We start from the raw sequence: 19,517 nt of genomic DNA on the forward strand, positions 1-19,517 counted from the left end.
TGTTGGTGCCAAGGTGTTCTCTAAATTGGATCTGAGGGGGGCATATAATCTGATAAGGATCAAGGAGGGGGATGAGTGAAAGACCGCATTTAATACCCCTGAGGGTCATTTTAAAAACCTGGTCATGCCCATTGGGTTAACCAATGCTCCTGCAGTTTTTCAACACTTTGTCAATGACCTCTTTCATCTGGTGGGGAGGTTTGTCGTTGTATACCTTGATGACATACTAATTTATTCGCCTAATATGGAGACTCCTCAGGATTATGTGAGACAGGTGTTACAGTTCCAAAGAGAAAGTAAGTTGTATGCTAAGATGGAAAAGTGTGTATTTGCTGTACAGGAAGTGCAATTTCTGGGTTACCTGCTCTCATCCTCAGGTTTTCGTATGGATCCCGAGAAGGTCCGTGCCGTGTTGGACTGGGATTGACCTGAAAATTTGAAAGCGCCTATGCGGTTTTTGGGGTTTACCAACTACTACCGTAAATTTATCTTGAACTATTCATCGATGTTTAAACCTTTAACAGACATGACTAGGAAGGGTGCTGATATTTCTATCTGGTCTGATGCGGCATTACAGGCCTTTTCTGCTGTGAAAGAATGTTTCGCTTCGGCCCCTATTCTGTTGCAACTGGACGTGTCTCAGACATTTATTGTTGAGGTTGACACATCCGAGGTAGCGGTAGGAGCAATCTTGTCACAGGGTCCTTCACCCAGTAAATGACGCCCATGTGCATTTTTCTCTAAAAAAACTCTTGACTGCTGAAAGGAATTATGATGTGGGAAATAGGGAATTGCTGGCCATTAAGTTGGCGTTCGAGGAATGGCGGCATTGGTTGGAAGGAGCAATTCATCCTACTACGGTAATCACGGATCATAAGAATCTGGCCTACCTGGAGTCGGCTAAGCGACTGAACCCAAGGCAGGCCAGATGGTCATTGTTTTTCACCAGATTTAACTTCATCGTCACTTACCACCCTGGGGTTAAGAAGGTCAAGGCGGATGCTTTGTCGCATAGCTTTCCTGGGGGGGTGAGTCTAATGACCCTAGTCCCATTTTATCTGAAGGGGTAGTCATATCCGCTCTTTATCCTGATCTCCTGGCCAGGGTGTTGGAGGCACAGGAGAATACTCCGGACTCTTATCCTCCGGGGAAATTGTTCCCTCCGAATTACGTTGCAAGGTGTTTGAGGAACATCACTGTACGATGCTTGCTTGGCACCCTGGGAGCAGATCGACTGTCGATCTCATCTTTCGCAGATACTGGTGGCGGGGGTTGCGTAAGTGTGTTGAGGACTATGTGTCAGCCTGTGGTACCTGTGCACATGCTAAAGTGACACATACTCGGCCTTCCGGATCTCTGCTTCCATTGCCGATCCCGTCCAGACCTTGGACCCATTTGTTCATGGATTTTATCATGGATTTACCAAATTCTTAAGGAAAAAACATGATTCTGATGGTTGTCCATCGTTTTACTAAACTGGCACACTTTATTGCATTACCTAGTCTACCCAATGCTAAACCTCTTGCACAGGTATTTGTCCATAACATAGTGAAACTACAAGGCATTCCCTCTGATGTGGTGTCCGATAGAGGGATTCAGTTTTTTCCCAGATTCCGGAAAGCGTTCTGTACTCGTCTGGGTGTACAATTGTCCTTCTCTTTGGCTTTTCATCCTCAGTCTAACGGACACTAATCAGAATCTGGAGACTTACTTGAGATGTTTTGTTTCAGAGAATCAGGAAGAGTGGTCTTAATTTTTGTCGTTAACCGAGTTTGCTATAAATAACCGCAGACAGGAATCCACTGATAAGTCGCAGTTTTTTGGGGCATATGGGTTCCATCCACAGTTTGGTACATTTTCTGGTGCTCAAAATTCCGGCATTCCTGAGGAGGAACACATCATAAAAAAATGTTTACACTTTATTTTTTGTCCCACTCTGGGACTTAAACTTTTGGGGGTCTGATCCCCTATACAATGCATCACAATACTTCTGTATTGTGATGCATTGGCTGTAAGTGTATTACAGACTATAATATACTTACAGTTTGTTTGCCTGTGAGATCCAGGGGGCTGGATCTCACAGGCTCTCCCGGAAGGCAGCCACGATGCCTAAGAAAGGAATCGGGCTGTCTTCCCTGCCATCGGGTCCCCGCACAGACATCGCACGTGCCGCGGTCAGGGGCTAATGCGCCGGCATTAGTGATAGCAGGGTTCCGGCTATTAGAGACTGCCGGACCCCTGCCACGGATCGGGCGGGCGCATCTCCTACACTTGCCTGATCACAGCGCCGTACATGTACGGCGCTGGTCCTTAAGTCACGGACATCTGCGCCGTACATGTACGGTGCGGGTCCTCTACAGGTTAAACTTAAGGTACTTTCTTGGAAGTTGGAATAACACACATAGTAAACAGAAGTAGGCAACACAGCTGTACACTCTATAACAATCCATACACCGAACACCAACACAGATGTTTCGCGCATCCCACATCTTCACTGCAATCTTGTGGTGCAACACCAATCCAAAGACATGTCCACAAGTTCAAAAGTAGAGAAAGTAAGAATGCGGCACTCACCCATGCAGTAGCCAGTCAGTGGCCTGAGAAAGTGCAATTGTGTGCGAAATGGCCGTCGCCACTATGTGTGGATTGTCTGCATTCCGCCCATGTCATTTCTGATGCTATTGTTAAATCATATCACGGATGAATAAAGGATCGTTTTAATAATTACTGCATGGGTGAGTGCCGCCTTCTTACTTTCTCTACTTTCGAACTTATTGGAAGTTGGGCCCAAGATTTATTGGTCCATATAAGATCACTGCCATTGTTAACCCTGTAGCCTTCCGTCTTGAACTTCCTCAGGCTTTGAAAATCCATAACGTATTTCATAAATCGTTAAAGAAATGTGTTGAACCTGTTGAGCCGTCCTCCTTACCTCCCGCTCCTGTCATGGTGGACGGTATTTTAGAATTTCAGATCAGCAGGATTGTGGACTCCCGAGTTCTCCGGAGATCCCTCTCCGATGTTAATGCTAGTCGTCTGGTAAGAGCATTCCACTCATCCTGATAAGGTCGGTCCTGTGTGCCCGGAGGTCACCCGTAGAAAGGGGGGTACTGTCACACCTGTAACAGGTGTTAGAAGGTCTGAAACACTGACTGCACATGAGTGATCTGACAGCCTCTTTTGGTTTCACTTTGTCTGTGTGTTGCTGGTATGTCCACACCTCCTGTTTAGGTGTGGATCATGTGGCCTTTACTTCTCCCTATTTAGTCTGACTTTACCCATCACCCCTTGATCTAGATAGCTTCATTTGGTTTTGGAAGAGCTGGAGTGTGGTTCTTGTTGAAGTCCTGTTCATCCATCATCCTCAGAAGTTGTGTTCCGCATGTTGTGTTTTGTACCCCCCCCCCCCCCCGGTTGTTTACTAGGCCTTAGCGAGACGCTGGTTTCTTCACCAGGGAAGGAATGGGCTGTCTCTGCCCTGTCATTACCTTTAGGGCATCCGAGGGTCACCAGGGTTTTCTAGGTTACTGTGTATGGGCATCTCTACCATCGAAAGGTGCCCATATGGATAGGAGTTAGGGCCAGAAACAGGGTTTTATAGGTGGTGACCCTTTTCCTTCCCGAGCGGTGAGGCCTAGTGTCTTTCCCCTTCCTTCTTGTTGTCTTTTGGTGTTCTCCCCTACTACATCCGTGACAGCAGTCTGTGAGTCCGCCCTTATACATCTTTGTAGCCGACATTCACCTCTCACATAAATGGCATGTGGTGCTCTGTTTCAACTTCACTTATTTACAATGATGCCAACTGTCCGCTCACGATACAATTTCACCACATCAGCACGAGAACAGTTTGCAAACTGCACAGTTTCAGAAATACATCCACCCTCGGCCTGAAAGCTAATAATCATTTCATTTTGCATCTCTGATAAATGGCCCCTTTAACTCATGACAGCAGCAAGATATATGTGTACAGACAGCCTATAGCACACCTTATATACCCACAAAGCCAAGAAAGATTTGAGAATGAATAAGCTTACACAGGCTACGTGAATAAATATATTTATTAAGTGATTAAATATACGATAACACAAAGAAATCACATACAGAATAATAAAAAGTAAATAAACATCACTAGCCTAAATGGGATGGAGACTTCATCAATCATGCTATAACCCATGGCTGTCTACCTCGTTATAACACATGACCGACACCCCAGGGTGTACAAGAGAAAAACTGGGCAATCAAACTCACATCCTACCTAGAATGGAGGCCTGGTGGAGTTTCATGAGACAAGGTGGGTAGCAGAGTTTTAACCTGTTAGCCTCTCCTCCAGTGTGCATCACACATGTTTCTGAGGTCACTCAGAAATGGGGTCTTATCAGCACAATGGGGGATGGGTTTCTCTCTCTAACCCACTTCATTACAAGGGAAACTTATAAACTATTACACAGAGTATTAAACAGAATTAAAGGGGAGAACCAATCAGTCACTTAAAAATACCCTTACAATACAACGACATCAGAGTGTTTTCCTGTCATGCTCTTTGATTCTTCATTTTACTGGCAAATGGATAACTTGGAAAAATCAATGGTCGACAATTTAACACATGGAGTGGATATTGCAGAAAGGCACTTATTGTGCCATAAAAAAATATAAAAGGAAACATATCAGAGATGAATAACCCGTGGAAAGTCACAGAGGGTATACCGGCGATATCGACGGAACAGCGGCTTAATTTCCCATTTTTGTACAATGTGTTCTCATGAGAACATTGTTAATGACAAATATGGATCTTAATCTTCTGGTGTCAAAAGGATCATTTCTCTAGAGGTCAGGTTCTACTCTTTGGAACATATTCTAGATGCCTGGTAACAAAATGCCACGGTTCTACCCAGACCTTAATTGTAATGAATGCAACCTCTTACTTGATGACATCATCATCTGCACGACCTCTTATTGTTGCACTGCTGTAATTAATTATCTATGGAGTGGACCTCCGTGAACTTTGAAATGTTTCTACAAAATGTTATTAGTACATTAATAGACAATCAATTTCATTGCGAGCTGTAGAGAAATAAATTAAATTCATGTTATTAGATGATTTACATGCAGTAAGTCACAACAACAGTTGATGCGTCCATTTAATATGTTTGTAGTAATTGACTTTTTGCACCCTGAATCCACATAAAATATGCTAAACTTTAGCAAATCAAAGCCATTGTTCAATTACATACAGAACCGGAAGTTCTTAAAGATGTTTGCCAACTTATAACACCATCACAACAGGAGTCATGAGGAGTTTCTATGGAGCAGTGATGAACCAGCTGCAAATATACAATGGGACCACTGTCGGATCCGGGGGGGGGGGGGCAATGGACAATTGCCCCCCCCCCCAAGAATATAGTAAGAGAGTTGGCGCTGCTCCGTTCGCCCGCTGTGGCCCCAATACCTTCTTGCACATTGTCTGGTAATTGCTACTATTGGAACCCCAGGGAAGAGTCTGCCCTGTTTCTCCCTGGGTGTTCCTTCTCCCTGGCTGTAGCGTTTTCCAATCGCAGCGCAGAGCTCACAGCCAGTGAGAAAAAAAACTCACAGGCTGTGAGCTCTGTGCTGCGATTGGACAGCGCTACAGCCAGGGAGAAGGAACGCCCAGGGAGAAACAGGGCAGACTCCTCCCTGGTGTTCCGATAGTAGCAATTACCATACAGCGCTGGAGAAGGTAACAGCGACACAGCGGGCGAACAGAGCGGTGCCCAGGGATAATAGTAAGTGCAGCGAGATCCGTGGGCGCCGCGCTACATATAGATAGTTATCTTACAATGTTTGCACCCATGAAAGGTCCTCTTTAATAAGTTTTTTAGGGCCCCTTCACATACACTGGGGTGGCGGCGGCGGCGACATGTGTGGCCCGACCTGTCCCTTTCACCCCCCTCGTGCATCTTACTGCCAGCCAGCCATAATTAAGCCGGTACAAGAAGGCGCCATTCTAATTAGGCCAGCCCACCAAGTTCGGGGCCCCGGGAACTGGAAGTACGGAACAGAGGAGTGCTGTGCGGGAGTCGGGACAGGGACAGGACCTCACCTCACGGGTTGCGGACAACTGCGTCGGTGCCAGTGACAGTCTGCCACTCCCAAGACCAGGCTCTGGATCCGCCACTGAATGGGACACATTTTGTCTAAAATGCCATTTTTAATAAAGCCCTAAACTGTCCGTGTATCCATCAAAGGTGCAGGCCTCTCCATAACTTTGATGCATCCAGCGCCAGATCTAAATGTTAGACAGCTTCCTAGCCATCTTACATTTAGAACATTTTTAACGCCTAAACAAGGAGTAGAAAATAGTGAATGAGATGGGCCTGTCCCCGTCCCTACCGACGCCACGCCCACAATTTTAGACCTGGCGTGCCTACTTTAGGCGTATTTCAGCATAGTAAATGACCCCCAATATGTTTGGAGAGTGTCCTTGTATATACATCCAAGGTTGTACATACTATAGATGCAGCTCATTTAGCGGCTATTCCATTGGGACAGGTGGAAAAAAGTTAGCTGGTCTCATTCCCTGTGCTTTCAAGGGGCAAGAACCTATGCAGGACTACCCACTCTACAAGAACGACATTTTTAAAGGGATTATTCCGGAATTTGATACTGATGGCCTATAAACAGGCAAGTAAGGCCCAGTTCACACATCAGTTATTTGGTCAGTTATTTCCATCAGTGATTGTGAGCTTGTGTGCTCGATGAGTAGATGGGGCTTAGTGAAAGGTGTTGTCTTCATATTGAAATGGGAGGGGCCTAAGAGTGCACCACAATTCTAGACTAGACAACTTGTCTAAAGGCGGGTTTAGACGGGCCATTCCTTCACAAGAGAATCGGCTGCTCACTCAGTGAAGGAGACCGCTGCATTTACATGCAGTTATCTCCTTCACAGTATGATTGCTATTGCGATCCCTTGTCCCCATACAGAATCATTGTTTCTGGGCAGCAGATTGTGCCATCTAAAGAGGCATCAGCTGCCTAGAAACAATGATTGGTGGTGCCTCCGCGAATGACAGGATCACCTGATAAATGAGAGTTTTGCTCGTTCATCGGTATTGGTAGCACATTTAGATAGCCAGATTATCGGGAAAGAGTGTTTACAGAAACGGTCGTTTCCGATAATCTAGACAACTATTGGGTCGTCTAAATCCACCTTAAAGAGGACCTTTCATCAGAATTAAACTTCTAAAGTAACTATACAGGCATGTAGAGCGGCGCCCAGGGACCCCCCTGCACTTACTGTTATACCTGGGCGCCGCTCCGTTCTCCGGTAATTGCCTCCGGTATCTTTACAGTTAGGCTCCACCCAGGGGAACCTGCCAGCGGCTCCTTCTCCCATGCTGCAGCGCTGGCCAATCACAGCGCTCAGCTCTCTCTCAGGCTGTGAGCTGAGCGCTGTGATTGGCCAGCGCTACAGCATGGGAGAATGAGCCGACGGCAGGTTCCCCTGGGTGGAGCCTAACTGTAAAGATACCGGAGGCTATACCGGGAGAACGGAGCGGCGCCCAGGTATACCAGTAAGTGCAGGGGGGTCCCTGGGCGCCGCTCTACATGCCTGTATAGTTACTTTAGAAGTTTAATTCTGATGAAAGGTCCTCTTTAAGCTTACACCATCTTTAGATTTAGTAAATCTGGGCTCAGCACTGCCACTTTTGTGGTGAAGGCATTTCTGCAGCAGCAAAAAGATTGCAGGGCCTTGCCGGCAGTAAAAATAAAGAAAGATACAAATAAAAAAAAATATATGCTATTTGCATAGCTGCAGACTCCTGTACATATATTGCGGCCCTCAACACACATGGTACTAAGTAACACTATGCAAACTACCAAGGCTTAGCAAAAGCCTAAGTCATAGTTATGCCACATACTGAAGGTTGATTACTAATTTGTAACTAACACATTTCCCTTTTTAACCGCCTCCGGACCGCCTAACGCAGATGTGCGGTCCGGAGGCAGCAGCCCTGCGCAGAGTGACGCATATACGCGTCATCTCGCGAGGGCCGAGATTTCCTGTGAACGCGTGCACACAGGCGCGCGCGCGCTCACAGGAACGGAAGGTAAGCGAGTGGATCTCCAGCCTGCCAGCGGCGATCGCTCGCTGGCAGGCTGGAGATGTGATTTTTTTTTAACCCCTAACAGGTATATTAGACGCTGTTTTGATAACAGCGTCTAATATACCTGCTACCTGGTCCTCTGGTGGTCCCTTTTGTTTGGATCGACCACCAGAGGACACAGGTAGCTGTGTAAAGTACCACAAAACACTACACTACACCCCCCCCCTATCACTTATTAACCCCTTATGAACCTCTGATCACCCATGATCACCCCATATAGACTCCCTGATCATCCCCCTGTCATTGATCACCCCCCTGTCATTGATCACCCCCCTGTCAGGCTCCGTTCAGACGTCCGTATGATTTTACGGATCCACGGATACATGGATCGGATCCGCAAAACACATACGGACGTCTGAATGCAGCCTTACAGGGGGGTGATCAATGACAGGCGGGTGATCACCCATATAGATTCCCTGATCACCCCCTGTCATTGATCACCCTCCTGTAAGGCTCCATTCAGACGTCCGTATGATTTTTACGGATCCACGGAAACATGGATCGGATCCGCAAAACACATACGGACGTCTGAATGCAGCCTTACAGGGGGGTGATCAATGACAGGCGGGTGATCACCCATATAGATTCCCTGATCACCCCCTGTCATTGATCACCCCCCTGTCATTGATCACCCCCCTGTCATTGATCACCCCCCTGTAAGGCTCCATTCAGACGTCTGTATGATTTTTACGGATCCACGGATACATGGATCGGATCCGCAAAGTTAGCGGAATATTTTTTTTTTGTTTTTGTTTTTTCTTACTAAGTCTCATATTCCACTAACTTGTGTCAAAAAATAAAATCTCACATGAACTCGCCATACCCCTCACGGAATCCAAATGCGTAAAATTTTTTAGACATTTATATTCCAGACTTCTTCTCACGCTTTAGGGCCCCTAAAATGCCAGGGCAGTATAAATACCCCACATGTGACCCCATTTCGGAAAGAAGACACCCCAAGGTATTCCGTGAGGGGCATATTGAGTCCATGAAAGATTGAAATTTTTGTCCCAAGTTAGCGGAAAGGGAGACTTTGGGAGAAAATACCCCAAAAAATAACATTTCCGCTAACTTGTGCCAAAAAAAAATAAAAAATTATATGAACTCGCCATGCCCCTCATTGAATACCTTGGGGTGTCTTATTTCCAAAATGGGGTCACATGTGGGGTATTTATACTGCCCTGGCTTTTTAGGGGCCCGAAAGCGTGAGAAGAAGTCTGGGATCCAAATGTCTAAAAATGCCCTCCTAAAAGGAATTTGGGCCGCTTTGCGCATCTAGGCTGCAAAAAAGTGTCACACATCTGGTATCGCCGGACTCAGGAGAAGTTGGGGAATGTGTTTTGGGGTGTCATTTTACATATACCCATGCTGGGTGAGAGAAATATCTTGCCAACTTTGTATAAATAAATTGGAAAAGTTGTTTTTTGCCAAGATATTTCTCTCACCCAGCATGGTTATATGTAAAATGACACCCCAAAACACATTCCCCAACTTCTCCTGAGTACGGCGATACCAGATGTGTGACACTTTTTTGCAGCCTAGGTGGGCAAAGGGGCCCACATTCCAAAGAGCACCTTTCGGATTTCACCGGTCATTTTTTACAGATTTTGATTGCAAACTTCTTCTCACACATTTGGGCCCCTAAATTGCCAGGGCAGTATAACTACGCCACAAGTGACCCCATTTTGGAAAGAAGATACCCCAAGGTATTCCGTGAGGGGCATGGCAAGTTCCTAGAATTTTTTGTTGCAAGTTAGTGGAATATGAGACTTTGTAAGAAAAAAAAATATAAAAAAAATCATCATTTTCCGCTAACTTGTGACAAAAAATAAAAAGTTCTATGAACTCACTATGCCCATCAGCGAATACCTTGGGGTGTCTACTTTCCGAAATGGGGTCATTTGTGGGGGTTTTCTACTGTCTGGGCATTGTAGAACCTCAGAAACTTGACAGGTGCTCAGAAAGTCAGAGCTGCTTCAAAAAGCGGAAATTCACATTTTTGTACCATAGTTTGTAAAAGCTATAACTTTTACCCAAACCATTTTTTTTTTGCCCAAACATTTTTTTTTATCAAAGACATGTAGAACAATAAATTTAGCGAAAAATTTATATATGGATGTGGTTTTTTTGCAAAATTTTACAGCTGAAAGTGAAAAATTTCATTTTTTTGCAAAAAAAATCGTTACATTTCGATTACTAGCAAAAAAAGTAAAAATGTCAGCAGCAATGAAATACCACCAAATGAAAGCTCTGTTAGTGAGAAGAAAAGGAGGTAAAATTCATTTGGGTGGTAAGTTGCATGACCGAGCAATAAACGGTGAAAGTAATGTAGTGCAGAAGTGTAAAAAGTGGCCTGGTCATTAAGGGGGTTTCAGCTAGCGGGGTTGAAGTGGTTAAAGAGGATCTTTCATCGGTCCAAACATTGTAAGATAATTATCAGGCTGTGTAGAGCAGATCTCACTGCACTTACTATTATTCCGGGGCGCCGTTCCATTCTTCCGCAATGTCCCCCGGTATTTTCACTGAATTAGTTATACTAGGCGGAGTCTGCCCTGTTTCTCCCTGGGCGTTCCTTCTCCCAGGCTGTAGCGCTGTCCAATCACAGCGCAGAGCTCACAGCCTGGGAGGTTTTTTTCTCTGCTCTACACAGCCTGATAACTATCTTACAATGTTTGGACCGATGAAAGGTCCTCTTTAAAGAGGACCTATCACCGCTCCTAACATGCCTTATTTCTACTAGAAGTTATGAATGAATTACTAGCAGTCGGCAGTAAGGGTACAGAAGGGTGGTAACCAGTTGGGGGGATGTCCTTGTACAGACTCTCTCTATCCAATCAGTGCTGCAATTGTCAGACTGTGCAGGTACACGCCCCCAACTTGTTACCTCCCCTCTGTACCCTTACTGCAGACTGCTAGCAATTCATTCATAACTTCTAGTAGAAATAATAAAGGAATGGCACAACATACAGACATAAGAATAGAGGCTCCAGAATTGTTATTACATGGGGAATCCATGTAGCTATTAAAACAAGCATGACAGGAGTGGGGACAGGTCTTGACTTCAATAGCCTAATTTACATAATGCGAATAGGGGAGTAAGCATATTTTTTCCGGAATTAGGCGCATCTAACACCAAGGACAAAGACTACTTTGGAATCAAGCTACAGACTTCTTTATAGTAATACTGGCGGTTTAATATGTGTTTTCTAGGTTCACTTAAATATAGTTCACACAGCTCCGAAGTGGCAGTCCTATGTCATATGCTGGGGCTACACTGCAATCTTGGCCGTACCATCCTTCTAGATCGCTGTGTAGCAGTGCAGCTATAGAAACAAATGGGGTCGTAGCCCAACTCGCAAGCTGCTACAAATGCAACCCAAGCATTGCCAAAAAAAAAATCAACCCTGCTGGGCCATGTATGAAATAGTCAGACAAAAAGCTTTAGTTCAATAAATATTGTTGCAAATGAAAGATATTTCCTTAAAAGAACGTTCCCAGAAAATCTTTCATCCATCACCCGGTGTGATTGAACATGTGTGGCCAGGTTGAACAACTGTGGACTAAAGTTTGTATGGCCATGTCTGCTCACCAGATTGTCCAACTGCTGTTCAACCAACTTCTACGACCACCCTTGTCGTGTTTTTCATTTAGCTGTATGTACGATACAACAGACCGGTATCCAGAATAGAGATAGGATCACTGTATTTACAGAGACCACTAATGGCGCACTTCAGCACGTCCCCGTGATCCAAGACTAGGGAAAACTGAGTGCATTACTGTCTTTGTAACCTCATTTGTCCTCATTGATTATAGCTAAATTGACAGGTCAGTTATTTAACATGCACGGTTAATACAGTACAAACAGAGCAATACTGCGAGCCTGGAAGCAGAATAATAACTTTATGTGACAGGAAAGTTCTTGGTAGAGGGTTACATCAGAGGTGGAAGGGACCAAGTTCTAAAATGGCTTACAAGTGTATGTTCACATCAGTGCAGCCTAATGTATCTTGCTAATTCCGACTTGCTCGGGCCATATTTAAATGCTATTTGCTAATGCAAGTCGACAGGAGTTTCCACAGCTTTGCTTTTTCATGCAAGTGGATTGGCCAGTTTTTTTCTGATAATGTCTGTTAATGCACAATGATGTCGCCACTTCTGTATTCCAAGGAGACAAGACATGCCATTAATATGTCTTAAAGAGTGGGGTACATTTTTAATTTACTGGCACGCTCTAATAAAAACTGACAGAACGTATCGTCATGCAGCTAATAAATCCAAGGAGATCGTCTGTGACAGGACAGACATGTCTATTAATAAAGACAAGAATATGTTTGATTCCTGCTCATGAATATTAGATTTATTCATTATTATGATACTAACAAACACCGCAGAGCATAAACCTGTGTGTGTTTGGATTTAGTCTTCTTCGACATCAGAGGCCATTATTTCACAATTGTGTTTAGTTTGGATTTTTGGGTTTGGGTTGCAATCCCAAATTCCACATTTTTTGGCTGGTCAGGATCAGTGCACCAATTGAAGCGGTATTGCTATAATCTGGACATTTATGGCATCTTGATAAGATATACCACAAATGTCTGAGGTCTCATGCACACGACCGTATGTATTTTGCGGTCTGCAAAAAATGGATCTGTCACAAATACAGATGACGTCTGTGTGCATTCCATATTTTGTGGAATGGAACAGCTGGCCCCTAATAGAACAGTCCTATCCTTGTCCGTAATGCGGACAATAATAGGACATGTTCTATTTTTTTGAGGAACGGAAATACAGACATACAGAAACGGAATTCACACGGAGTATCTTCCGTTTTTTTGCGGACCCGTTGAAATGAATGGTTCCACATACGATCCGCAAAAAAAAATGGAACGGACACAGAAATAAAATATGTTTGTGTGCATAAGCCCTGAGAGGTGCGGGTCCCACTTATTGGACCAGATACAATCTCAACAACGGCCCCACCTCTCTATTTCCTGCTATGAGACTTCTGAAAATAGCCCAACCATTTTTGAGATAGGAGCGGGTCCCAACTTCTTTCAAACATTACACGTAATTGCATATCCTATTGATATGCCATAAATGTCCAGATGGAACAACCCACATATATTTGGGAAAATGCTGCAAAGTAAGAAAGCTTTAAAAAAAAAAAAAATAGAAGTGTTAGGGTACTTTCACACTAGCGTTAAAGTTTTCCGGTACTGAGTTCAGTCATACCGGAAAGAAAAGCTTCAGCTTTGTCCTAATGCATTCTGAATGGAAAGCAATCTGTTCAGTATACATCAGGATGTCTTTAGTTCCGTCCCTTTTACGGTATTTGGCATGCTGCGGTATTTCCTCCGGCCAAAATTCCGGAACACTTGAAATACATTGAAATGTATTAATGCCGGATCCAGTACAAAGTGTTCCGTAAAAACAGATCCGGTTTACCGCTCTGCGCCTGTGCAGACCTTTAAAAATGTGAAAGAAAAAAATACCGGATCCGTTTTTCCAGATGACCCCAGAGAGATGGATCCGGTATCTCAATGCATTTGTCAGACGGATCCGGATCCGGAAATAAATGGTATCCCTTTGCAATCGGATTTCTGGATCTGGCAGGGAATTCCGGCAGCTGAACTGCCTGCCGGATTCTTCTAACGCTAGTGTGAAAATATTCACTCATTCACACGTCAGTTTTCAGTCAGTGATTGGGAGCCAAAATCAGGATTGGAGCCTCCACAGACATGAGGCATAAGGGAAAGATCTGCACCTGTTCTGTGTTTAGAGCCGCACCTGGTTTTGGCTCAAAATCACTGATGGAAATCACTGACCGAACACTGTGTGAATGAGGCATTAAGGCCTTATTCGCACAGTCAGTGTTTGGTCAGTGATTTCCATCAGTGATTTTGAGCCAAAACCAAGTGCGGGTCCAAAACACAGAACAGGTGCAGATCTTTCCCTACTACCTTATGTCTGTGTAGGATCCACTCCTGGTTTTGGCTCACAATCACTGATGGAAATCACTGACCAAACACTGACTGTGTGAATAAAGCCTAAGGGTACTTTCACACTTGCGTTAAAGTTTTCCGGTATTGAATTCCGTCCTAGGGGCTCAATACCGGAAAAAAAAATGATCAGTTTTATCCTAATGCATTCTGAATGGAGAGCAACCTGTTCACTATGCAACAGGATGTCTTCAGTTCAGTTCAGTCACACTTACAGTATTTGGCCAGAGAAAATACCCCAGCATGGTGCGGTATCTTCTCCGTCCAAAATTCTTGCCGGCATTATTTTCCATTGAAATGCATTAATGCCGGATCCAGCACCAAGTGTTTTGGCACGCGCAGACCTTTAAAAGTACAACAAAAAAAAATACCGGATCCGTTTTTCCAGATGACACCGAAGAGACGGATCCGGTGTTTTAATGCATTTTTTTGATGTTACCGGATCCATCTACAAATGCTATCCGTTTGCACACGGATTTCCAGATCCGGCAGGCAGTTCCCGCGACGGAATTGCCTGCCGGATCTTCACAGCGCTCGTGTTAAAGTACCCTAATAGTTTGTTTTTATCAGTTACCAAAATGCAAAGCGAATGAATAAAAGAGAGATCTAAATCCAATCAATATTCGGTGTGACCACCCTTTGTCTCTAGGTACGCTTGCACACAGTTTTTGAAGGAACTCGGCAGGAAAGTTGTTTGAGACATCTTGGAGAACTAATCACAGATCTTCTGTGGATGTGGGATTGCTCAGATCCTTCTGTCTCTTCGTGTAATCCTAGACAGACTCCATGCTGTTGAGATGAGGGCTCTGTGGGGCCATTTCATCACTTCCACGACTTTTGTTCTTCTTTCATTAACATTATGCTAATGATATTTGCTGTATGTTTGGGGTCATTGTCCTCCTGCAGAATTAATTTTGAGCCCATCACACACCTCCCTGATGGTATTGCATGATGGATAGGTATCTGCCTGTATTTCTTAATCCTGACCACATCCCCAACTCCATTTGCAGAAATGCAGCCCCATATTATAATATTTTCCCATAATATTAATACAGCTCATTCAAATATGAATACAGATTATGGAAATAGTATAGCATCTAAGAGGTTGTCCTTTGAAGAGTTGCTTTCAATTGTAGCTCAAAGATGGGGATTCCAAGCAGAAAGTAAACCAGTTCTGTAAATGTGGCCCCCACTTTGTCACTCTCAAGCCCTCCATGTCACATGTGCAAATGATCTGACCTGCAGGGAAAATGTTCCAGGTGAGACATCCCCTTCAAGTAAAGTGTACAAAAAAATTAAGAACATGGAGGTATAGCCTTGTAACTGCAGCTTCAAGCCAATGTTTTCCTCCTCCTACAAACCGGATTCCAAAAAAGTTGGGACACTAAACAAATTGTGAATAAAAACTGAATGCAATGATGTGGAGATGGCAAATGTAAATATTTTATTTGTAATAGAACGTAGATGACAGATCAAACGTTTAATCCGAGTAAATGTATCATTTTAAAGGAAAAATACGTTGATTCAAATTTTCACGGTGTCAACAAATCCCCAAAAAGTTAGGACAAGTAGCAATAAGAGGCTGGAAAAAGTAAATTTGAGCATAACGAAGAGCTGGAAGACCAATTAACACTAATTAGGTCAATTGGCAACATGATTGGGTGTAAAAAGAGCTTCTCAGAGTGGCAGTGTCTCTCAGAAGCCAAGATGGGTAGAGGATCACCAATTCCCACAATGTTGCGTAGAAAGATAGTGGAGCAATATCCGAAAGGTGTTACCCAGCGAAAAATTGCAAAGACTTTGCATCTATCATCATCAACTGTGCATAACATCATCCGAAAATTCAGAGAATCTGGAACAATCTCTGCGCGTAAGGGTGAAGGCCGTAAAACCATACTGGATGCCCGTGATCTCCAGGCCCTTAAACGACACTGCACCACAAACAGGAATGCTACTGTAAAGGAAATCACAGAATGGGCTCAGGAATACTTCCAGAAACCATTGTCAGTGAACACAATCCACCGTGCCATCCGCCGTTGCCAGCTTAAACTCTACAGTGCAAAGAAGAAGCCATTTCTAAGCAAGATCCACAAGCTCAGGCGTTTTCACTGGGCCAGGGATCATTTAAAATGGAGTGTGGCAAAATGGAAGACTGTTCTGTGGTCAGACGAGTCACGATTCAAAGTTCTTTTTTGGAAATCTGGGACGCCATGTCATCCGGACCAAAGAGGACAAGGACAACCCAAGTTGTTATCAGCGCTCAGTTCAGAAGCCTGCATCTCTGATGGTATGGGGTTGCATGATTGCGTGTGGCATGGGCAGCTTGCATGTCTGGAAAGGCATCAATGCAGAAAAATATATTCAGGTTCTAGAACAACATATGCTCCCATCCAGACGTCATCTCTTTCAGGGAAGACCCTGCATTTTTCAACAAGATAATGCCAGACCACATTCTGCATCAATCACAACATCATGGCTGCGTAGGAGAAGGATCCGGGTACTGAAATGGCCAGTCTGCAGTCCAGATCTTTCACCTATAGATAACAATTGGCGCATCATAAAGAGGAAGGTGCAACAAAGAAGGCCCAAGACGATTAAACAGTTAGAGGCCTGTATTAGACAAGAATGGGAGAGCATTCCTATTTCTAAACTTGAGAAACTGGTCTCCTCGGTCCCAGACGTCTGTTGAGTGTTGTAAGAAGAAGGGGAGATGCCACACAGTGGTGAAAATGGCCTTGTCCCAACTTTTTGGGGATTTGTTGACACCATGAAATTCTGATTCAACATATTTTTCCCTTAAAATGGTACATTTTCTCAGTTTAAACTTTTGTTCCGTGATTTATGTTCTATTCTGAATAAAATATTAGAAGTTGGCATCTCCACATCATTGCATTCAGTTTTTATTCACGATTTGTATAGTGTCCCAACTTTTTTGGATTCCGGTTTGTAATTTTACAGCAGTGGGAAAGCAAAGTGATAGTTTTCAATGGCTATATATCGACAGTTTAAACCATAAGAAGAACAGCGGCTCACCCTCTTGTTACTCTGGATATGGTGCTCTTGTCAATTTGACTCACCCCGTCAAAATATTCAATTAACTTAATGTACCTAAGACAGGGACTCTACATATGAAACCATTCAGAAGGAATAGGTCCTAAATTAATAATAATTTAATAAATAAAACCAGTTTATAAACACAATTAAAACATCAATGGTTAAAGTACATATAAGATGCTTGAATAAGTATAACAACAGTTCACCCTCTTGTTGGTTTGGCAATGGTGCTCTGTCAAGTTGACTCACCATTTACAATATGGCAATTAGCTATACAGTGAGGAACAGAAGTATTTGAACACCCTGCGATTTTGCAAGTTCTCCCACTTAGAAATCATGGAGGGGTCTGAAATTCACATTGTAGGTGCATTCCCACTCTGAGAGACAGAATTAAAAAAAACTAATTCAGAAAATCACATTGTATAATTTTTTAAAGAATTTATTTATCTTGAATTGCTGAACATAAGTACAGTCAGGTCCATAAATATTGGGACATCAACACAATGGTAACATTTTTGACTCTATACGCCACCACAATGGATTTGAAATGAAACAAACAAGATGTGCTTTAACTGCAGACTGTCAGCTTTAATTTGAGGGTATTTACATCCAAATCAGATGAACGGTGTAGGAATTACAACAGTTTGCATATGTGCCTCCCACTTGTTAAGGGACCAAAAGTAATGGGACAATTGGCTTCTCAGCTATTCCATGGCCAGGTGTGTGTTATTCCCTCATTATCCCAATTACAATGAGCAGATAAAAGGTCCAGAGTTCATTTCAAATGTGCTATTTGCATTTGGAATCTGTTGCTGTCAACTCTCAAGATGAGATCCAAAGAGCTGTCACTATCAGTGAAGCAAGCCATCATTAGGCTGAAAAAATACAACAAGCCCATCAGATAGATAGCAAAAACATTAGGCATGGCCAAAACAACTGTTTGCAACATTCTTAAAAAGAAGGAACGCACCAGTGAGCTCAGCAACACCAAAAGACCCGGAAGACCACGGAAAACAACTGTGGTGGATGACCGAAGAATTCTTTCCCTGGTGAATAAAACACCCTTCACAACAGTTGGCCAGATCAAGAACACTCTCAAGGAGGTAGATGTATGTGTGTCAAAGTCAACAATCAAGAGAAGACTTCACCATAGTGAATACAGAGGGTTCACCACAAGATGTAAACCATTGGTGAGCCTCAAAAACAGGAAGGCCAGATTAGAGTTTGCCAAACGACATCTAAAAAAGCCTTCACAGTTCTGGAACAACATCCTATGGACAGATGAGACCAAGATCAACTTGTACTAGAGTAATGGGAAGAGAAGAGTATGGAGAAGGAAAGGAACTGCACATGATCCTAAGCATACCACCTCAGTGAAGCATGGTGGTGGTAGTGTCATGAATAAACTGGTAATGAAACCGCAGTACTCTCTTGCCTTCAGTATCCAAAGGTTTATTCACCCAAGCAATGCGACGTTTCGACCTGTGTGGTCTTTCTCAAGCAACTTACATTTTGAACAAAATCAAATACATATACCCTCTCACTAAATCACATGACTCAATTGAGTATGCTAATTAGCAATTACAAATTCAAAATAGATCCCACCTCTTTCTGTGTTCCCCAGCAGTGTAAACTATTTATCATCTTATCCAAATCATAATCCTACTTATTACATATTCCATTAACACAAATATTAAAATCGTGCTTACTATTATCGTCAATGCGTTCCTGGATGACATATCCCAGAAGAGGCCTTCATATTAAAGTTCTTGATATGGAAGAACACGCTCCATCTGGTGTTCCTCTAGTCTCAGGGTACATGCGCGCCTTCGTCTGTTTGATACAGCGTTAACATCGTCCCATGGCGCCTGCGCAGAGTGTCCCCGGCAGCTATCAAGGAGACTGAACGTACGTCCCCGCGTCCTCACATGCACATTGCGCCTGCGCGCCCGGCATACGCATAGACCGGATGCAACGTCAGGTTCCCTGCTCCCGCACAGCGCATCTCCAGCGGCGTCATGGAAACGATGTAAACATTCAAGTCCCTCCCCTTATATTATACCTCCACAACAGCCATATTAATACACTGAATGCGGTGTTCGTTTTTTACTTTATTACATACCTCGGTTCGTATAGTTATTCATGACAATTCAAATCTAACAGCTTTCCTTTAAAAGGGCACCTTTGTCGTTCATCCACAGGTTCCATAGGGGCCAACTAAAAAACAAACCTGGTTAATCTATATAAACAACATGGTATCTTATTGCTACACAATAATTCAAGAGTAGGTTGCCAAATCCCAATATCTCCTCGGCTTCAT

At 43.6% G+C, this 19,517-nt stretch overlaps 1 long non-coding RNA gene across 1 annotated transcript in view; it reads right to left on the reverse strand.

The window, feature by feature from the left end:
• The window catches only part of LOC122930364, a 238,235-nt gene extending 219,224 nt beyond the window's left edge, over positions 1–19,011 (reverse strand). The window contains exon 1 of the long non-coding RNA XR_006388122.1: positions 18,907–19,011. This is a non-coding gene — a long non-coding RNA (uncharacterized LOC122930364). The remainder of the gene's footprint in view (positions 1–18,906) is intronic.
• Between the last annotated feature and the right edge of the window lie 506 nt (positions 19,012–19,517).

Source organism: Bufo gargarizans, chromosome 3 (genome assembly GCF_014858855.1).
Source record: "Bufo gargarizans isolate SCDJY-AF-19 chromosome 3, ASM1485885v1, whole genome shotgun sequence".
In the NCBI taxonomy this organism is placed as follows: domain Eukaryota; kingdom Metazoa; phylum Chordata; class Amphibia; order Anura; family Bufonidae; genus Bufo; species Bufo gargarizans.